The 19,624-nt window shown below is 41.4% G+C and overlaps 1 long non-coding RNA gene across 1 annotated transcript; it reads left to right on the forward strand.

Annotated features, from left to right (window-relative positions):
• Positions 1–1,813: 1,813 nt before the first annotated feature.
• LOC113781096 lies at positions 1,814–18,607 on the forward strand. The gene is made up of 2 exons (XR_003469553.1): positions 1,814–1,953; positions 18,396–18,607. It is a non-coding gene; the product is annotated as an uncharacterized LOC113781096 (long non-coding RNA).
• Positions 18,608–19,624: the final 1,017 nt, after the last annotated feature.

Genomic DNA, 19,624 nt, shown 5'->3' on the forward strand with positions numbered 1-19,624 from the left:
GCTTGTAAGTGAGAACCAAACACCTTTCTTCCAAAAATTTTTCCACACAAAGCTTGCGAAACATCACAAGGTAAGTTTAATCGGTTTAGTTTGTTTGATTTCACTCAAACAAGCTTGATTCAAAGTTGGAAATGAAGTTGGTTTTCTCTCTTTTTTCCTCTCCAAGCCATGGCCAGGACAAGCAAGAAATGAGGAAAAATCAGCCAAGAAGAAAGATAAGAAGGTAGGAATTTGTTTGGTCAAAGTTGACTAATGTTCCAACAAATGTCACACTTTGATTTGAGGTCAATTTTTTTCTTTTCTCTCTTGTTTTTTAGTCCAAAATTTTGACTGCTTTAGAAGATATTTTAGGGCTGATTTTGCTCAATTAATAACAAGGAGGTTAAGGTAATAAAGTAGTGGTCAAGCGGTATATTCAATCGGTAGCGAACGGTGCACGTCGGTTCAAGCCGATTTTCCTTAACTCGCGCGTACTAGGGTTTTAACTTATGATTCACTAACTTATTATTATCACTTCTAATCACACACTTTCTCTTATCTAAAACTCACTCTTAATCATCAAATTGAGTGCACACTCCACACCGATTTATCACACTACCAAAAGACGTAAAAACCCTAGTTTACCTTAACGATGAAAGTAAAGGGAAAATCCTTGGTTCTATGATTAATTGTAACTATTGAGGAAGTGAATGAGTAGTAAAGTTATTGTAAAATAATGGATTCCAAATAAAAGGAAATTTTTAAGAAAATATGAGGGATTTTACAAGTCTTCACAATCACACTACCAAAATGCACACAAAAACACACACCAAAACCCTAGTATGCACAAAACCCTAACTTATGCCCTTCCTTTAGAAAAATCATAACTTGAGTTATAAATATAAAAAATTCATACAACTTAGCTTGTTAAAAACTAGACTTCAAATACTAATAATCTTTAGAAGACCCCTCAAAGAGATTTAGTTCATAAGCTGGTCCAAATTGAGTTATAAACTACTACAACATTCCTATGTTTACTTGTGCAAGGCAGAATTTTCAGTCAACTTTGCCAATTTTCTGGAATTTATAGAGATTGAATCAAACCCTAAATTTTTCACTGTAGGAAGCCCTATGAGTCTAGTTTCAAAAGCAACAAATGGAACTCAATTCCGACTTTCCTATACGAAGTTATAGCCAATTTCCCGAAACTGTGCAACGCCTCCCGTGAAAATTTCTAGATTTTCTAACAACTTGAGATTATGAAATTTTTCTTAGTAAAATTCACTCCTTTGGCTCATATTCAACCAAGAATCTAAGACAAGTAAGTTCAAATAAGAGTTATAAAGATAAGTGAAATTTCGGGGTCTCACAGATACAATTCTTACAATTGTTGGTGTAAACTAATATAACTTTGATGTAATTATGATTTTTCTTTAACATCCATACAATATATAAGAGGCACTTCTTCTTTACTGTACAAGCCATTTTCATCTGCTCGCTTGGGGGTTTTTTCACCATTTTACCTTGCATTGTATTGCTTGTCTTGCTTGCTGTACTACAGTCTTTTGCATGTGTGTTGGTTCAGATTACGGTTTGGCCCATTTGCTTGAGCTTCAATCTTTTCATCTGCCTTCAAGCAGGATATTTTGGTAATTAGGCGACTCTCGTAAAAAGTGTATTGACAATAATAACCCAAAAGATGCCTTTTGTCTGGTGTCTAGACAACCATCTCTAGGCTAGGATCGTCCTTTTAGTCCAAAAGGAAGTTTCCAGCTCTCCAAGGATAATTCTACGCCTCCATATTAGCCTCCACCCCTACATTCTTCTTGTTATTTTCTCTTTCTTCCTTCCCATTTCGTCTTTTCCTTAGCCTCTTTGTTCATCTTTTCTTTTTCCGTTTGAGGGCTATTTAAGATCGTGAAACTTCAATTATGCCAGAAGATTGTTGTGTGCTTCAATGGTGACTTTTTTTTTGTAAGTATCAGCTCTGATGGTGATGTTATGATGTGAGACACGGAAGCTACTTAGGATCTTAGAGGGCACGTTGACGATTTGATGGAGTTGAACCCAAACTTGGACCACTCAAGAGCGAATTCAACGGTAAAGGACGCCACAATCAAGTGTGATCGCTTGATTGATAAGTCAATAAACAACCTAGGATCAACTCTAGGACGTTCAAACTAGCTTTCACAAGCTAAAGGAATTTGCCACAATTAATGGACGAAATTCTGGAATTTTATTGAATAATATCGGAAAACTGAATGTAAAACATCACTTAGAGCTATTTATAGTCTTAACTAAACCCTAATAAAGTTTGGAAAAACAATAAGGAAATTCGGCCAGCCCATGTCTTCTACTTGGCCGAAGTTGGTCCAACAATACATAGACCGTAAGCCTCGGGGGCGTTGCCCCTGAACCCCCACCGGAGGCATCGCTGCCCCCCGGACCCCCCCAGCCGGGGCGCGTCGCCCCCTAGATCCCCGACTCGCTGACCGGTCAGCGAGACCCCCGTACAGCTCAGCGCCCCAATCCGTCGTTTGGAGTTTGAACACTTGCAACTTCAATAGTCAGCAATACTTTAGTAGTCTTGCAAGGATCTTCCAACTCAATTCCTTCAATAGGCGATTTCTGTGAGGCCCCAGTCCGTTCTATGTTAATATATTCATTAGTTGGGCGGTAACGTTTGGTTTCGGGAGTAGTTCGAAAACCCTAAGTAGGGATTTAAGATTTAAACCCTAGTTATGTATTGGTTACAAGTTCGAGTGGTGATTAAAGTTAGTAAGGTTAATGTGTGTCTTAGTGTGGGTAAGAATAGGATTTAATCCATTTGGTATAGATTAATTAAGTTTAAGAAGGTTAGAAACCCTAAGTGAGCAAAATCCCTAATGTTATGATTTATTAGAAGTTTTAAGTGGGTTTAAACCTAATTTTGCCCTTGACAAAAAGGTTATTGTTTAAGTACTTTTATGTGGGATAGAGCATGCTTAAGTGTAAGTGATTAAGATGAGAAAGTGATTAGTGAAATAATTAAGCGTGATTATATGTTTTAGATTAGATTAAGTTATGACTTATGGAGTAAATTGAAAGGTTATCAAATGTTTGAGGGAAAATGTATATGAAAGAGAAAGTTGAAGTGCAAGGGTGAAAACAACAAATAAAGCATTTATGTGATTGGCTAGCCATAAGAAATATCTTCCAAAGCTTTGACTGATATGTTGTCTTACAACTATAAGAGAGACAAGAGAAATAAAACAAAACAAAAACTAAGAGAATAAGAGAGAGTGAGAGCCGTGAGAAGAGAAAGAAAAAAAGAAAAGGAAAGCTTGCTTTGGTGCATCATTTTTGCTCTTCAATCTTGAGTTTGGATCTTGGAGAAACAACTTGAGCACTTGATTGTTGTGGGTGATCATCTACAAAGCTTGAATCAAAGGTAAGAAAGTCTATTTGAAGACTTAAGTTGATTATTGTTTGATGAACTAGTGGTTATTTTGGCATAGGACCTTAGTTGTGCTTGATTGTGGTACCTCTTATGCCTATCACTTGTTTTTATGGAGTACTTTGGTTAATTTTTGGTGATTTATGCTGCTGGAAATTTCGGTCAAGAGAAAGAGAATTAGGGCTTTTTAATGTAATGCTTTCCTTACTTGTTTAGTTGAGAAATGGACTTGTAGTGGTTATGTTTGATGAATTGCCTCACTTGATTTGGTTGGTTACTTGCAAAAATCGGATTTGGGTTAAGAAACCCTAAACTCTATTAGGCTACTTTAGCTTAGCTTATGGTTAGTGAGATAGAGTTTGGTTAGTGAGAGGTTGGATTAAGTTCATTGGTGCAAATGAAATTTGGTTAGGGATTGTGGTTGATGATTGTTAAATTTGGACTGTTTTGGGAAGGGAATTTCGGACCAATTAAGAACTAAGTTACATAAGGTTATTTGGTATCAAAATGGCTGGAAATCTGGTATAAAAATCGTAGGAACGGACCGTGCGACTTCGGCGTGCGATAACGGCAAAACTGGGAAAACAGGACAGTTTAACGACTGAACTTCGGCTTCATTTTTCTTAATGCTATGTACGGATTTATGAATTCCTCAAAACATGAAAGTCGTAGCCCCTTGAGTCCTGAGTATGCCTGCAAAATTTCAGGTCAATCGGATTAGCGTAGCCTGAGTTATCGACGAAATGCTCAAGCCTGTTTTGACCCTCTGATTCTGCGCGTTTTTCTAGTTTCGCTTCTGCCCATGACTTTTCGGTTTTGATTCCCTTCGATCTGGGTGTCGGCTCCTTCATAAGAAGTTTAGATTTTGGTCTCAGCTTCGAAACGGTATAAAGTACGTCAAAAACCGAGTTCCGTAGCTCCGGTTATGATCGAAACGATATCGATCGTCAGAACTGCCCGGTTTTTGGACAGTTCTGACGGGTACTTTGGCACTCGATTTTAGTTCTGTTCTGAATGGATTCAAGTCTTGGCCAAAACATCAAAGTTTTAACCTTATGTCTCAGCTTTCCAACGCCTCTGGAATTTCTTGATTTCGATTTCTGAGCCGTGAGTTACGGCCTTGTAAACAGGGCCTGTTTGGTAACTCGCAATGAAACAGCTGGAACTGTTTTACGCAATTTTCACCTATACCCATTGAGATCTGGGTTCGATGTCTTCATGAAAATTGTAGCCCTTCCTCTTAGCTTCGTAACGGTACCTCATGTACCTTGATCCGATATTCCTAGCCTAAAATTTGACCAAAACGGTTTGAGATGGCCGATTTGGCCATTTCCGTTTGCCGTTCCGCGCGGACGTGTGCGGCCGTTTTGCCGTTCCCGCACTTGCGCGTGCCAATTTTGCCGTTTTGCTTGTTTTAAGTACGTTAGTTGCCGTTTATGATATATTGTGACATAATCTTCGATTTCAGACAGTGGTGAGCTAGGCGGTGCCGGTGGGGCCCACTACTAGCCAACACACAAAGTGAATTCCGCCTTTATACTACTTTTGGTATTTTGAGTAAGTATTCAGGTCGCTCTTATGTGTTAGTTGTTTATGTGTTTCGTTATGCGTAAAAAGGGTACCTAGGCGAGAGTGTACTTTATCGCGCTCGACCTAAACCCTAATTTGCGCGCTTATTTGTACATGACATATGTATATGAGAAATTTTGGAACTAAAACCCTTGAGCTTGTGGCTCGGGGTGACTTTTGAATAATTTTGTGAATTTTGTGAGTTTGAGGTTGAACTCAATACCTAGATGGACTATTCGAGCCGGTTAGGGCTTGGTCGAAGTCAGTCCAACCTGGATTGAGGTCACCAAGTTTGTGACCCGAGCTTGCGACTCAAGCTCAAGTTTGTGATTTCGTTCGCCTGGGCAAGTTTGTGAGGTGACTGGCCAGTGAGGGTGATAAGGTGTCGGTGGGTGTACAAGTGAAGTTCTACGGACCTTATTTATGGTCGACGGAGTGTCGACAGGAGATCAAGCATGGCAAATGAATTGGCTTTGGAGCCACCCGTATCCTTATTATGTGATGTTACTTTTCTGCTTTTGCTTTACTCTTACTGTGTAAATGTTGCTACGTGAAATTTACGCTTTTGCCCCTGTTTACTTACTAAGCTTTTAGCTTACCCCATTCCGTTTGTTTTCCTTAGCAGGGGCCGACGCGGGTACGTTTGGGGCTCATACACTAGTTTAGTAGATTGGCTTGTAATAGTTGAACTTTTAGGATGTTTGTTTTTATTCTGGTGGTTTGTATTAGGACCCTTCTTAGGGTCTCCCTTTTGGTTTTGGTTGTAATTATACGGATGTGATAGTAAGAGCAGGTACTTTTGGAGAATGTAATTATAACTCTTTTGGGATTGTATATAGTATGTATAGTACTCTTTTGGATTTTCTGGCTTTTATTGCTTTAAGTTTTGAGTCCTGGCGCGAGCTAGGCAGGCGGCCCGCCGATACCCTTGGGTTCGCCCTTGGGAGAAGTGGGGTCGTCACAGTTGGTATCAGAGCGCCTAGGTTAGAGGACTTGGGCAATTGTGGGACATACGCGATAGGCATTAGGCATATTGGATTCTTTTAAGTTGAATGATATCTTTTAAGTTGAAATGCCGGTTGACTGACGACTTAATGTTTTGTAGGTATGGACCCAGGCAGTTCGAGTAGGAGGGGCCCAGAGGATCGACCGCTGCGTAAGCGGGCTATCCGTTATCGACAGAGGCTGGGAGAGCCTTACACTTTGTACTCCCCCTTCGGCCAGGTGTCGCGCCGACCCTGCGCGTGTTGGTATACTTACGGCTATCCCGACGAGATAGTCTTAGCATTGGATGATGAGCGTTATCACCTCGACAGGACGGTCGAGACTCTGAGGGAGCAGCTTGAGGAGGCTAGACAGTTTAGCCGCTGGCAGGCGTTACGCGTTAGGGACCTGGAGCGGGACCTCCGGGACACACACCAGCACCTCTTCTCTTTGAAGAGGCAGCTTAGGGAGAGGGCCCGGAGTATCACGTTTGACTGCGGGGTCTTGCTAGATATGGCCGCGGAGGCACCCCCGCGAGCTACTGGGCCAGAGCAGATAGGCGAGATTGGTACTTTAGGTTCCGTTGGGGACCAGGGCCCTAGGGGAGGCGTTTAGGGTCGCTTTCGTCTTTTGATTAGCTGGTAGATTCCTTTTGTTAAAACTGGCATGACCACTTTCTTTCTTTATTTGGTTGGCTTGGAGCCGGAGTGCTCATGTGTACATTGGGTTTTGTACCGACTGGAGGTCGGTAATCTGTAAATCTTTTGGTGTGATTTTGTATATCTATGTATATATTTGAGTAGCATTTTGAATTTATCTTTTGTGTGTCTTTTGTTCGTACGCTTTACGTCCGTACTTTTGCTCATAGTCCGGATAATAAGTTTATGTGTAATGTTCCGATCTATAGACGTTTGCACTTAAATGGCCTCCGGTACTCGAGGTGGAGGTAGAGGGCGAGCACGAAGCCCTGAAAGGGAACAAGGACCAGAGCAAGATCAAGTCGCTACAGCCATCCAGCGGATGGCCGATTTACTAGAGCAAATGACAAATCAACAGGGCCAAGGAAGCGGTATGGGGAATCCTGGACATAATCCGGGACATAATCCAGGCAATCACGAGGGTGAAGACCGTGCCTTGGAGCGATTCCAAAAATTCGCACCCCCAAAGTTTATCGGTGGGGCCGACCCTGACTTAGCGGAGGGTTGGCTAGACCGTATGTTAGACATATTTGCCGCGCTTAGGTATGCAGAGGAGCGGCAGATATCCTTTGCGGTCTTTCAGTTTGAAGGGGCCGCTCGAGCCTGGTGGAATGTAATCAAAGCCAAGTGGGAGCGCGAACAGACTCCTCGGACCTGGATCAACTTCACACGGGAGTTTAATGAAAAATATTTACCACCCATTGTGCAAGAAAAACGGGAAGATGATTTCATCCGCCTACGTCAAGGGGCCTCGAGTGTGGCGGAGTACGAAACTCAGTTCACTAAACTTTCTCGCTTTGCCCCAGAGCTGGTGTTAACGGAGCAGAAACGAATCCGTCGATTCGTTCAAGGTTTAAATGTGGAAATCCAGGAATCGCTAGCAGCGGCTCAGTTGAATACGTTTAGCCAAGCGCTAGAAAAAGCACAGCGAATTGAGACTGCCAGAGGACAGGTTAAAGCCTTCCACGATCGGAAAAGGAGGCAACCTAGCTCAAATGATTCCATGGTCGGACAAAGCTCGCGAAACGAGCCATCTGCCAAGATAAATAAAGGTACGGATGGTCCACGACCTGCAAGGACCCCGAATAGCTTTGGGCGAGGTCAAATAGTGCAAGAGCCTCAGAAGAGTGCTCAGCGTGGAGGGTCAAGTACGGCCGCTAAGCCAACCTGTGGTTTCTGTGGGGGCAACCACACCGATGAGAATTGTTGGAAAAATAGTTCAGTCCGGAAATGCTACAAATGTGGAAGCACCGAACACCTGATTGCCCGGTGCCCTAAAATACAGAAGGATGGACTCAAGTCACCGACTGAAGGGACCACAACTAAGCCGTCAACTGCAGGGGAAAATCGACCCAAAGGGCCAGCAAGAGTCTATGCGATGGGTCAACCTGAGATGACGAATCCTTCGGTGGATTTTGAAGGTACGCTTTGACCAACGAATTAATTTCGAGGACGAAATTGTCCTAAGTGGGGGAGATTGTGAGGCCCCAGTCCGTTCTATGTTAATATATTCATTAGTTGGGCGGTAACGTTTGGTTTCGGGAGTATTTCGAAAACCCTAAGTAGGGATTTAAGATTTAAACCCTAGTTATGTATTGGTTACAAGTTCGAGTGGTGATTAAAGTTAGTAAGGTTAATGTGTGTCTTAGTGTGGGTAAGAATAGGATTTAATCCATTTGGTATAGATTAATTAAGTTTAAGAAGGTTAGAAACCCTAAGTGAGCAAAATCCCTAATGTTATGATTTATTAGAAGTTTTAAGTGGGTTTAAACCTAATTTTGCCCTTGACAAAAAGGTTATTGTTTAAGTACTTTTATGTGGGATAGAGCATGCTTAAGTGTAAGTGATTAAGATGAGAAAGTGATTAGTGAAATAATTAAGCGTGATTATATGTTTTAGATTAGATTAAGTTATGACTTATGGAGTAAATTGAAAGGTTATCAAATGTTTGAGGGAAAATGTATATGAAAGAGAAAGTTGAAGTGCAAGGGTGAAAACAACAAATAAAGCATTTATGTGATTGGCTGGCCATAAGAAATATCTTCCAAAGCTTTGACTAATATGTTGTCTTACAACTATAAGAGAGACAAGAGAAATAAAACAAAACAAAAACTAAGAGAATAAGAGAGAGTGAGAGCCGTGAGAAGAGAAAGAAAAAAAGAAAAGGAAAGCTTGCTTTGGTGCATCATTTTTGCTCTTCAATCTTGAGTTTGGATCTTGGAGAAACAACTTGAGCACTTGATTGTTGTGGGTGATCATCTACAAAGCTTGAATCAAAGGTAAGAAAGTCTATTTGAAGACTTAAGTTGATTATTGTTTGATGAACTAGTGGTTATTTTGGCATAGGACCTTAGTTGTGCTTGATTGTGGTACCTCTTATGCCTATCACTTGTTTTTATGGAGTACTTTGGTTAATTTTTGGTGATTTATGCTGCTGGAAATTTCGGTCAAGAGAAAGAGAATTAGGGCTTTTTAATGTAATGCTTTCCTTACTTGTTTAGTTGAGAAATGGACTTGTAGTGGTTATGTTTGATGAATTGCCTCACTTGATTTGGTTGGTTACTTGCAAAAATCGGATTTGGGTTAAGAAACCCTAAACTCTATTAGGCTACTTTAGCTTAGCTTATGGTTAGTGAGATAGAGTTTGGTTAGTGAGAGGTTGGATTAAGTTCATTGGTGCAAATGAAATTTGGTTAGGGATTGTGGTTGATGATTGTTAAATTTGGACTGTTTTGGGAAGGGAATTTCGGACCAATTAAGAACTAAGTTACATAAGGTTATTTGGTATCAAAATGGCTGGAAATCTGGTATAAAAATCGTAGGAACGGACCGTGCGACTTCGGCGTGCGATAACGGCAAAACTGGGAAAACAGGACAGTTTAACGACTGAACTTCGGCTTCATTTTTCTTAATGCTATGTACGGATTTATGAATTCCTCAAAACATGAAAGTCGTAGCCCCTTGAGTCCTGAGTATGCCTGCAAAATTTCAGGTCAATCGGATTAGCGTAGCCTGAGTTATCGACGAAATGCTCAAGCCTGTTTTGACCCTCTGATTCTGCGCGTTTTTCTAGTTTCGCTTCTGCCCATGACTTTTCGGTTTTGATTCCCTTCGATCTGGGTGTCGGCTCCTTCATAAGAAGTTTAGATTTTGGTCTCAGCTTCGAAACGGTATAAAGTACGTCAAAAACCGAGTTCCGTAGCTCCGGTTATGATCGAAACGATATCGATCGTCAGAACTGCCCGGTTTTTGGACAGTTCTGACGGGTACTTTGGCACTCGATTTTAGTTCTGTTCTGAATGGATTCAAGTCTTGGCCAAAACATCAAAGTTTTAACCTTATGTCTCAGCTTTCCAACGCCTCTGGAATTTCTTGATTTCGATTTCTGAGCCGTGAGTTACGGCCTTGTAAACAGGGCCTGTTTGGTAACTCGCAATGAAACAGCTGGAACTGTTTTACGCAATTTTCACCTATACCCATTGAGATCTGGGTTCGATGTCTTCATGAAAATTGTAGCCCTTCCTCTTAGCTTCGTAACGGTACCTCATGTACCTTGATCCGATATTCCTAGCCTAAAATTTGACCAAAACGGTTTGAGATGGCCGATTTGGCCATTTCCGTTTGCCGTTCCGCGCGGACGTGTGCGGCCGTTTTGCCGTTCCCGCACTTGCGCGTGCCAATTTTGCCGTTTTGCTTGTTTTAAGTACGTTAGTTGCCGTTTATGATATATTGTGACATAATCTTCGATTTCAGACAGTGGTGAGCTAGGCGGTGCCGGTGGGGCCCACTACTAGCCAACACACAAAGTGAATTCCGCCTTTATACTACTTTTGGTATTTTGAGTAAGTATTCAGGTCGCTCTTATGTGTTAGTTGTTTATGTGTTTCGTTATGCGTAAAAAGGGTACCTAGGCGAGAGTGTACTTTATCGCGCTCGACCTAAACCCTAATTTGCGCGCTTATTTGTACATGACATATGTATATGAGAAATTTTGGAACTAAAACCCTTGAGCTTGTGGCTCGGGGTGACTTTTGAATAATTTTGTGAATTTTGTGAGTTTGAGGTTGAACTCAATACCTAGATGGACTATTCGAGCCGGTTAGGGCTTGGTCGAAGTCAGTCCAACCTGGATTGAGGTCACCAAGTTTGTGACCCGAGCTTGCGACTCAAGCTCAAGTTTGTGATTTCGTTCGCCTGGGCAAGTTTGTGAGGTGACTGGCCAGTGAGGGTGATAAGGTGTCGGTGGGTGTACAAGTGAAGTTCTACGGACCTTATTTATGGTCGACGGAGTGTCGACAGGAGATCAAGCATGGCAAATGAATTGGCTTTGGAGCCACCCGTATCCTTATTATGTGATGTTACTTTTCTGCTTTTGCTTTACTCTTACTGTGTAAATGTTGCTACGTGAAATTTACGCTTTTGCCCCTGTTTACTTACTAAGCTTTTAGCTTACCCCATTCCGTTTGTTTTCCTTAGCAGGGGCCGACGCGGGTACGTTTGGGGCTCATACACTAGTTTAGTAGATTGGCTTGTAATAGTTGAACTTTTAGGATGTTTGTTTTTATTCTGGTGGTTTGTATTAGGACCCTTCTTAGGGTCTCCCTTTTGGTTTTGGTTGTAATTATACGGATGTGATAGTAAGAGCAGGTACTTTTGGAGAATGTAATTATAACTCTTTTGGGATTGTATATAGTATGTATAGTACTCTTTTGGATTTTCTGGCTTTTATTGCTTTAAGTTTTGAGTCCTGGCGCGAGCTAGGCAGGCGGCCCGCCGATACCCTTGGGTTCGCCCTTGGGAGAAGTGGGGTCGTCACAGTTGGTATCAGAGCGCCCAGGTTTGAGGACTTGGGCAATTGTGGGACATACGCGATAGGCATTAGGCATATTGGATTCTTTTAAGTTGAATGATATCTTTTAAGTTGAAATGCCGGTTGACTGACGACTTAATGTTTTGTAGGTATGGACCCAGGCAGTTCGAGTAGGAGGGGCCCAGAGGATCGACCGCTGCGTAAGCGGGCTATCCGTTATCGACAGAGGCTGGGAGAGCCTTACACTTTGTACTCCCCCTTCGGCCAGGTGTCGCGCCGACCCTGCGCGTGTTGGTATACTTACGGCTATCCCGACGAGATAGTCTTAGCATTGGATGATGAGCGTTATCACCTCGACAGGACGGTCGAGACTCTGAGGGAGCAGCTTGAGGAGGCTAGACAGTTTAGCCGCTGGCAGGCGTTACGCGTTAGGGACCTGGAGCGGGACCTCCGGGACACACACCAGCACCTCTTCTCTTTGAAGAGGCAGCTTAGGGAGAGGGCCCGGAGTATCACGTTTGACTGCGGGGTCTTGCTAGATATGGCCGCGGAGGCACCCCCGCGAGCTACTGGGCCAGAGCAGATAGGCGAGATTGGTACTTTAGGTTCCGTTGGGGACCAGGGCCCTAGGGGAGGCGTTTAGGGTCGCTTTCGTCTTTTGATTAGCTGGTAGATTCCTTTTGTTAAAACTGGCATGACCACTTTCTTTCTTTATTTGGTTGGCTTGGAGCCGGAGTGCTCATGTGTACATTGGGTTTTGTACCGACTGGAGGTCGGTAATCTGTAAATCTTTTGGTGTGATTTTGTATATCTATGTATATATTTGAGTAGCATTTTGAATTTATCCTTTGTGTGTCTTTTGTTCGTACGCTTTACGTCCGTACTTTTGCTCATAGTCCGGATAATAAGTTTATGTGTAATGTTCCGATCTATAGACGTTTGCACTTAAATGGCCTCCGGTACTCGAGGTGGAGGTAGAGGGCGAGCACGAAGCCCTGAAAGGGAACAAGGACCAGAGCAAGATCAAGTCGCTACAGCCATCCAGCGGATGGCCGATTTACTAGAGCAAATGACAAATCAACAGGGCCAAGGAAGCGGTATGGGGAATCCTGGACATAATCCGGGACATAATCCAGGCAATCACGAGGGTGAAGACCGTGCCTTGGAGCGATTCCAAAAATTCGCACCCCCAAAGTTTATCGGTGGGGCCGACCCTGACTTAGCGGGGTTGGCTAGACCGTATGTTAGACATATTTGCCGCGCTTAGGTATGCAGAGGAGCGGCAGATATCCTTTGCGGTCTTTCAGTTTGAAGGGGCCGCTCGAGCCTGGTGGAATGTAATCAAAGCCAAGTGGGAGCGCGAACAGACTCCTCGGACCTGGATCAACTTCACACGGGAGTTTAATGAAAAATATTTACCACCCATTGTGCAAGAAAAACGGGAAGATGATTTCATCCGCCTACGTCAAGGGGCCTCGAGTGTGGCGGAGTACGAAACTCAGTTCACTAAACTTTCTCGCTTTGCCCCAGAGCTGGTGTTAACGGAGCAGAAACGAATCCGTCGATTCGTTCAAGGTTTAAATGTGGAAATCCAGGAATCGCTAGCAGCGGCTCAGTTGAATACGTTTAGCCAAGCGCTAGAAAAAGCACAGCGAATTGAGACTGCCAGAGGACAGGTTAAAGCCTTCCACGATCGGAAAAGGAGGCAACCTAGCTCAAATGATTCCATGGTCGGACAAAGCTCGCGAAACGAGCCATCTGCCAAGATAAATAAAGGTACGGATGGTCCACGACCTGCAAGGACCCCGAATAGCTTTGGGCGAGGTCAAATAGTGCAAGAGCCTCAGAAGAGTGCTCAGCGTGGAGGGTCAAGTACGGCCGCTAAGCCAACCTGTGGTTTCTGTGGGGGCAACCACACCGATGAGAATTGTTGGAAAAATAGTTCAGTCCGGAAATGCTACAAATGTGGAAGCACCGAACACCTGATTGCCCGGTGCCCTAAAATACAGAAGGATGGACTCAAGTCACCGACTGAAGGGACCACAACTAAGCCGTCAACTGCAGGGGAAAATCGACCCAAAGGGCCAGCAAGAGTCTATGCGATGGGTCAACCTGAGATGACGAATCCTTCGGTGGATTTTGAAGGTACGCTTTGACCAACGAATTAATTTCGAGGACGAAATTGTCCTAAGTGGGGGAGATTGTGAGGCCCCAGTCCGTTCTATGTTAATATATTCATTAGTTGGGCGGTAACGTTTGGTTTCGGGAGTAGTTCGAAAACCCTAAGTAGGGATTTAAGATTTAAACCCTAGTTATGTATTGGTTACAAGTTCGAGTGGTGATTAAAGTTAGTAAGGTTAATGTGTGTCTTAGTGTGGGTAAGAATAGGATTTAATCCATTTGGTATAGATTAATTAAGTTTAAGAAGGTTAGAAACCCTAAGTGAGCAAAATCCCTAATGTTATGATTTATTAGAAGTTTTAAGTGGGTTTAAACCTAATTTTGCCCTTGACAAAAAGGTTATTGTTTAAGTACTTTTATGTGGGATAGAGCATGCTTAAGTGTAAGTGATTAAGATGAGAAAGTGATTAGTGAAATAATTAAGCGTGATTATATGTTTTAGATTAGATTAAGTTATGACTTATGGAGTAAATTGAAAGGTTATCAAATGTTTGAGGGAAAATGTATATGAAAGAGAAAGTTGAAGTGCAAGGGTGAAAACAACAAATAAAGCATTTATGTGATTGGCTGGCCATAAGAAATATCTTCCAAAGCTTTGACTAATATGTTGTCTTACAACTATAAGAGAGACAAGAGAAATAAAACAAAACAAAAACTAAGAGAATAAGAGAGAGTGAGAGCCGTGAGAAGAGAAAGAAAAAAAGAAAAGGAAAGCTTGCTTTGGTGCATCATTTTTGCTCTTCAATCTTGAGTTTGGATCTTGGAGAAACAACTTGATCACTTGATTGTTGTGGGTGATCATCTACAAAGCTTGAATCAAAGGTAAGAAAGTCTATTTGAAGACTTAAGTTGATTATTGTTTGATGAACTAGTGGTTATTTTGGCATAGGACCTTAGTTGTGCTTGATTGTGGTACCTCTTATGCCTATCACTTGTTTTTATGGAGTACTTTGGTTAATTTTTGGTGATTTATGCTGCTGGAAATTTCGGTCAAGAGAAAGAGAATTAGGGCTTTTTAATGTAATGCTTTCCTTACTTGTTTAGTTGAGAAATGGACTTGTAGTGGTTATGTTTGATGAATTGCCTCACTTGATTTGGTTGGTTACTTGCAAAAATCGGATTTGGGTTAAGAAACCCTAAACTCTATTAGGCTACTTTAGCTTAGCTTATGGTTAGTGAGATAGAGTTTGGTTAGTGAGAGGTTGGATTAAGTTCATTGGTGCAAATGAAATTTGGTTAGGGATTGTGGTTGATGATTGTTAAATTTGGACTGTTTTGGGAAGGGAATTTCGGACCAATTAAGAACTAAGTTACATAAGGTTATTTGGTATCAAAATGGCTGGAAATCTGGTATAAAAATCGTAGGAACGGACCGTGCGACTTCGGCGTGCGATAACGGCAAAACTGGGAAAACAGGACAGTTTAACGACTGAACTTCGGCTTCATTTTTCTTAATGCTATGTACGGATTTATGAATTCCTCAAAACATGAAAGTCGTAGCCCCTTGAGTCCTGAGTATGCCTGCAAAATTTCAGGTCAATCGGATTAGCGTAGCCTGAGTTATCGACGAAATGCTCAAGCCTGTTTTGACCCTCTGATTCTGCGCGTTTTTCTAGTTTCGCTTCTGCCCATGACTTTTCGGTTTTGATTCCCTTCGATCTGGGTGTCGGCTCCTTCATAAGAAGTTTAGATTTTGGTCTCAGCTTCGAAACGGTATAAAGTACGTCAAAAACCGAGTTCCGTAGCTCCGGTTATGATCGAAACGATATCGATCGTCAGAACTGCCCGGTTTTTGGACAGTTCTGACGGGTACTTTGGCACTCGATTTTAGTTCTGTTCTGAATGGATTCAAGTCTTGGCCAAAACATCAAAGTTTTAACCTTATGTCTCAGCTTTCCAACGCCTCTGGAATTTCTTGATTTCGATTTCTGAGCCGTGAGTTACGGCCTTGTAAACAGGGCCTGTTTGGTAACTCGCAATGAAACAGCTGGAACTGTTTTACGCAATTTTCACCTATACCCATTGAGATCTGGGTTCGATGTCTTCATGAAAATTGTAGCCCTTCCTCTTAGCTTCGTAACGGTACCTCATGTACCTTGATCCGATATTCCTAGCCTAAAATTTGACCAAAACGGTTTGAGATGGCCGATTTGGCCATTTCCGTTTGCCGTTCCGCGCGGACGTGTGCGGCCGTTTTGCCGTTCCCGCACTTGCGCGTGCCAATTTTGCCGTTTTGCTTGTTTTAAGTACGTTAGTTGCCGTTTATGATATATTGTGACATAATCTTCGATTTCAGACAGTGGTGAGCTAGGCGGTGCCGGTGGGGCCCACTACTAGCCAACACACAAAGTGAATTCCGCCTTTATACTACTTTTGGTATTTTGAGTAAGTATTCAGGTCGCTCTTATGTGTTAGTTGTTTATGTGTTTCGTTATGCGTAAAAAGGGTACCTAGGCGAGAGTGTACTTTATCGCGCTCGACCTAAACCCTAATTTGCGCGCTTATTTGTACATGACATATGTATATGAGAAATTTTGGAACTAAAACCCTTGAGCTTGTGGCTCGGGGTGACTTTTGAATAATTTTGTGAATTTTGTGAGTTTGAGGTTGAACTCAATACCTGGATGGACTATTCGAGCCGGTTAGGGCTTGGTCGAAGTCAGTCCAACCTGGATTGAGGTCACCAAGTTTGTGACCCGAGCTTGCGACTCAAGCTCAAGTTTGTGATTTCGTTCGCCTGGGCAAGTTTGTGAGGTGACTGGCCAGTGAGGGTGATAAGGTGTCGGTGGGTGTACAAGTGAAGTTCTACGGACCTTATTTATGGTCGACGGAGTGTCGACAGGAGATCACGCATGGCAAATGACTTGGCTTTGGAGCCACCCGTATCCTTATTATGTGATGTTACTTTTCTGCTTTTGCTTTACTCTTACTGTGTAATTGATGTTACGTGAAATTTACGCTTTTGCCCCTGTTTACTTACTAAGCTTTTAGCTTACCCCATTCCGTTTGTTTTCCTTAGCAGGGGCCGACGCGGGTACGTTTGGGGCTCATACACTAGTTTAGTAGATTGGCTTGTAATAGTTGAACTTTTAGGATGTTTGTTTTTATTCTGGTGGTTTGTATTAGGACCCTTCTTAGGGTCTCCCTTTTGGTTTTGGTTGTAATTATACGGATGTGATAGTAAGAGCAGGTACTTTTGGAGAATGTAATTATAACTCTTTTGGGATTGTATATAGTATGTATAGTACTCTTTTGGATTTTCTGGCTTTTATTGCTTTAAGTTTTGAGTCCTGGCGCGAGCTAGGCAGGCGGCCCGCCGATACCCTTGGGTTCGCCCTTGGGAGAAGTGGGGTCGTCACAATTTCTCTTGGATTTGGACGGCATGAACCAAGGCTTGAAGCGACTCCTTGAATCTCTTGGCTCGTGCTCGTGTCACTGGGCCTTGGGGCACCTTCACAGGGTCTACTTGAGCACCATAAGCCCCGCGCTCAACCGCATCATGTTAATTTTTAGCTTTTTAAATCAAATTAGGTTATTTTACTTACCTCGTGTCAATGGGCGATTTAGAAAGATCTCTATTTCGTAATCAATTATTGGCTGAATGATTTGCAGTACTCTCCATATGGTAAAATTGATGTGTCGATTATTTCCTTTACTGAGAGGTAAGCTTTATTTCCTTTTCATTTTTGTTGTTAGATTTTTCAAATATTTTCCTTTAACCATTGCATTGTTGATGATTATAATATCTTTCCCTTTTGAATTTTATGTGTATTCTTATTTTATGTCCTCTCAATATCCTCAGTTTTCAATTAATTTTTTTAATAAAAAAGAAAAAACTCTAATTAACTTTGGCTTCTTTTGTGGTTTTAAAGTTTTCAGCTATTGATGTAATTGGCTTGGTTAGGTTTTACTGCATGAGGTATGTGCTCCTTAGTTGTTGATTTACATGGTTTTTTTACTTTATGTTTCATGCCTTCTTGTAATTTTTTTGTATTTTACTTTGATTTTTCCTGCATATTATTTGTTGTATCTACAGGTGTTCAATAAGTTTTAAAGGTAACATTTTTAGTAGCTTATTTAATATGCCTTTTTATTATTTAGAAAATCTGGATATTATACTCCAATGTTTCCTACTCTTTTGGGGCTTCTACAGGAAATTTGTGTTTGATTGTTGATAAGAAGATAAGATGTTCTCACTGAATAGAAACAAATCTAATTTTTTGCAATATTTAAGTATCTTTAAATTTAGTTTGGCCTACTGGTTGTAGTGTGCAATCATACTGCTTAAAAAATTGCAGTTTATTGATCCTCTAATCTTTCTTATTGGTAGAGACAGTGCTAAAATTCTTGTTGATCCTCTGATTCTTATCCATTATGTTAAAAAAGAGCTCATGCTGATAGGTAGTTCATTTCTATCTACTAACAAATTATTGCTGCTTCAAGCTCATTTGGGAAAAACATAGTACCTTGCGCAGAGCTACTCTTTTAGACATTTCCTCAGTCACTGATGTCACTGAAATTAGTGAATCTAATACTTTTGTCAGGTAAAATTTCTCATGGCTATTCATGGTGATTTGTTTCTTCTCTTTAAAACAATTTCTAACTATACAAATCTATTTTGATTTTATACTACTGCTTTGCTTAAGTGGTTTCAAGCTCAAGTGAGGCACATTTTATTAGTATGATGAATTCCAGTATCTTTGCAATCTAGAAAAGACTTATAATTGTTGTTTTGCAGAATGATCTTCAGGTAAAATATGGTGTTTGTTTCTTGGGGATATTTTGTTCCCCACACAACTGAAGAAGACATTTACACCATTCCTTGGATGTCATCAAGCATCTATGATGATATTTCAAATCTTTGTGTCTAATTGTAAAAACAATTATTCACAATTTCATTTGGATGAAAACTCTAGCACTATTGGTTATTTATATTTTTATTCTGTCTAATATTTATTCGTCTGCGTGACAGTACAACAACTGGTTCAATCTGGGGTTACAAATCACGTGACACGCCAAACTTTCGACCTGTAGAATCCATGAATAAACCAAATGGAACAAACCGTAAACTCAAAAAATGCACTCTTTTACCTTTACCACTAGCTTATTGCAAACTCAGGTCACAATTGAAATAGTTCGCATTCGGAGTAAACAAAATAAAAAAAATTTACAACCAAACAAATTAAGGTAACAAGTATGATGCATCCTGTGTACAACAATAAAAAAAAAATTAGTAACGGGGCAACACCAAAAAAAAATAGGCACCTTGCCCGCGCCTCGCGTGGGGAAGGGAACTTGCTCTTTCAGCGTTCCCTTGCATTTTCATCTGCACCTCGAGGCATTTTTCTGGAAGCCTGAGATGAATTTTGCACCATGCTATCGCACCTTTCTGGGAGGATTACAGATATTTTAGGGGGCAAAGTGACATTTACAGGCCCTGTGTGTCTTGTGTATCCTTTATAATGGTTTTTCTCTCTCGCGTCCTTCAAAGAACTATTTCCCATGGCCTATTAGACATGAATTAGAGGATTTGTTGGTCAATTCACTTGATTAGATTGCTCAGTCCTGTCACTAAACAGTAATTATATCACCTAATTTACCCACATAACCCTTGAAGATGCTTTTTACTTGGACTATACTGCCTTAAATGGGGCTAAAATGGGAAAGTGACATTTGTTTTTTCCCATTTGCTTGGTCAGCTATCTTCGGATATAGTGCACTGCAGTTCCACTGTCCGACTCATTGATCATAGAATTGCATTTTGCTTGTTCTCTTCCTGTTCATCTGCTTTCTTTGCTGAGCTTCAGTCTGTCCTTCAGCTTTCCCTTCCAGGACCAGTAAATTTGACTCATCCATGTTTATCCATCTAACTTCTGCATTATCCTCTCAATAATTTACTGTCGTTTTGTAACTACAATTACTTTTACCATTTATGTTTTGAACCAAAGTGTTTTGCATGCATCTGTT

This window comes from Coffea eugenioides, chromosome 8 (assembly GCF_003713205.1).
Source record: "Coffea eugenioides isolate CCC68of chromosome 8, Ceug_1.0, whole genome shotgun sequence".
Classification (NCBI taxonomy): Eukaryota; Viridiplantae; Streptophyta; class Magnoliopsida; order Gentianales; family Rubiaceae; genus Coffea; species Coffea eugenioides.